The sequence below is a fragment of the Orbicella faveolata genome, unplaced genomic scaffold, assembly GCF_042242905.1.
Source record: "Orbicella faveolata isolate gen_17 unplaced genomic scaffold, um_ofav_v1 contig_14, whole genome shotgun sequence".
In the NCBI taxonomy this organism is placed as follows: domain Eukaryota; kingdom Metazoa; phylum Cnidaria; class Anthozoa; order Scleractinia; family Merulinidae; genus Orbicella; species Orbicella faveolata.
In genome coordinates this window covers 20,139,341-20,142,003 of record NW_028301541.1, presented here as the reverse complement: position 1 = coordinate 20,142,003, position 2,663 = coordinate 20,139,341, and the positions used below count along the sequence as shown (strand labels likewise).

Sequence of the window (2,663 nt, the reverse complement as noted above, 5' to 3'; positions counted from 1 at the left end):
TTGAAGAAAAAGGCCTTTTAATGCAATATCATTCGATAAACATCAAAAAACTGCCGAAGCGATTAACAAATAAAGTTTCAAATATTGCATACTAAATTAGATGGAGCGTTGGAGCTGATTTTAAAATAATTATTTCTCAAAAGTTCAACGCTTTTGAAAGCAATCACAGTGATGAATGAGACATTGGAGGGATACAAATCACGTTTCTGGAAAAACATTTTTCGGCCAAAGTATATTGACCTTGTACAAAGCGTTCAAAGTTACCGTTTTTACCGTTATCCTGCTACTTCGGCGAAACACTTCTCTTTTGCCAATACGGCCGTGGATAGCGTGTTAAACGCCACTTTAAACCTTGCTAGGCATTCAAAGACCGTCCTAAGTAGAAGGAAGTAGAATTAAGAGAGTAAGGAAGATGAAAAATACACAGAAAAAGAAAATAACTCGAAATTACCATCTGCTAACGAAAGTTGAATCTGGAAAATGTCGTCGCGTGACAGCGGCCATTGACGTTATTTGTATCAATAGCGGTGGAATCCAAACGAATGCACAAATAGGAAAACAATTTTTCCCGGCCAGAAAACGTTTAGTGGAACAATGTTATGTTATTTTTCACAAATGATGGTCACTCAAAAAGAAAAACTTCCCCAACCGCCACACCGTTTTGGTCGCAGCGTGATCTGAGTTATGGGGTCACGACTGGATCTCTAGCCGCTGACCGCCCGAAGGACATTGCAGACTCGTTTTCCCACGCTCTTGCGACCTTCACGTGACCAATGACGTCACTGGCCGCTGTTAGGCGACGACATTTTCCAGATTCAACTTTCGTTAGCAGATGGTAATTTCGAGTTATTTTCTTCTTCTGCGTATTTTTTATCTTCCTTTCTCTTTCAATTCTACATCCTTCTACTCAGGGTAGTCTCTGAATGCCTAGCAAGGTTTAAAGTGGCGTTTACCACGCTATCCACGGCCGTATTGGCAAAAGAGAAGCGTTTCGCCGAAGTAGCAGGATAACGGTGAACACGGTAACTTTGAACGCTTTGTACAAGGTCAATATACTTTGGCCGAAAAATGTTTTTCCAGAAACGTGATTTGTATCCCTCCAATGTCTCATTCATCACTGTGATTGCTTTCAAAAGCGTTGAACTTTTGAGAAATAATTATTTTAAAATCAGCTCCAACGCTCCATCTAATTTAGTATGCAATATTTGAAACTTTATTTGTTAATCGCTTCGGCAGTTTTTTGATGTTTATCGAATGATATTGCATTAAAAGGCCTTTTTCTTCAACACTGTAGTTTTCTCATTATTTTGCGTTGCGGTAGTAATTTCTAAACAGTTTTTTGCGGGGGTTTATTTTCGGCCTGATTTTGCTGCTTTCAGACGGAAAAACTTTGCGCCTCGATATTTTTGGTTTAAAGCGAAACTGAAACAAAAGAAATTCAATTTTAAATAGTATTCGGTAACCTCTACTTGAGAGATAAAAATCGGCCGATTTTATTTTTTAGCCGGAAATCATCGGTCGTTTCTTAGGTGCAGGGCCTCTTAATCACCAAATCTCTGTCCTTACAAAACATGGCGGCCAACTGTAACCACAAGCATTGCAGGCTCGCACAAGAAAGCTGAACATACTACATGTATGACACAATGAATTATAATGTAACGCAAAAACTCGCAGTGTTCAAGTCACGCAAAACTCGCAGTGTTCAAGTGTCTAGAGGGCCTTCAAGAGGGCCTTTTGTAATGTCATTTACACCACATTCACCCTGTCCTTTAAAGATTAAGTCTAACTACAGGACGACGAACTCGTTGGGAGCGACGTACAGGTTCTGAATTCAGTACTGGTGTAAGTTCAGGTTCAAGTTCAGGTTCGGGCACAGACGATGGTTCTGCATCAGGCGTAACACTCACATGTGTGTCAAGGGGCAAGTTCTCTGCTTGCTCTGGAATACATTCTAGTGCTGGCTGGGCCTCGACAACTTCCATGTGGCCCTTGGGTGCAAGGTGCTTTGTTACCACTGTCGTCTCCCTACCGTCAGGATAGCGCACATGCGCATAGTGAGGGTTTGCCTGGAGTAGTTCCACTTCATCGACCAAAGGGTCCATCTTACTTGTGCGTACCTGGCGTTTAATGTACACTGGGCCAGGTGTAGCTAGCCAGGTGGGAATGGAGGCGCCAGCTGACGATCGGCGTGAGAAACCAAAGAATCGCTCATGTGGAGTTTCATTGGTGGCAGTACACAAAAGAGAACGAACAGAGTGTAGCACATCGGGGAGGACATCCTGCCAGTTCTTGAATGGTAGGTTCTTGGATTTCAAACTCATAGTAACTGCTTTCCATATCACACCATTGCATCTCTCTGCTTGCCCATTTCCTTCTGGATTGTAACTGGTAGTTCGGCTTGAAGCTACTCCTTTTGAAGACAGGAATTCCCGTAACTCTCTGCTCATGAATGAAGCTCCGCGGTCTGAATGGACATATGCTGGCATTCCAACAAGTGAGAACAGCGATGTAAGGCACTTAATGACTGTGTTCGTGGATACATCAGGACATAGGAAAACAAATGGGAACCGGGAATACTCATCAACAACCATAAGGAAGTACTTGTTTCCGTTATTTGTCGGAAGAGGGCCTTTAAAGTCGATGTTGATCCTCTCAAATGACCG

General features: G+C 42.5%; 1 long non-coding RNA gene across 1 annotated transcript; it reads right to left on the bottom strand.

Annotated features, from left to right (window-relative positions):
- On the bottom strand, positions 1–855 carry LOC149114426 (uncharacterized). The gene is made up of 2 exons (XR_016206470.1): positions 452–855; positions 1–375 (listed from the first exon to the last, which is right to left on the bottom strand). It is a non-coding gene; the product is annotated as an uncharacterized LOC149114426 (long non-coding RNA).
- Between the last annotated feature and the right edge of the window lie 1,808 nt (positions 856–2,663).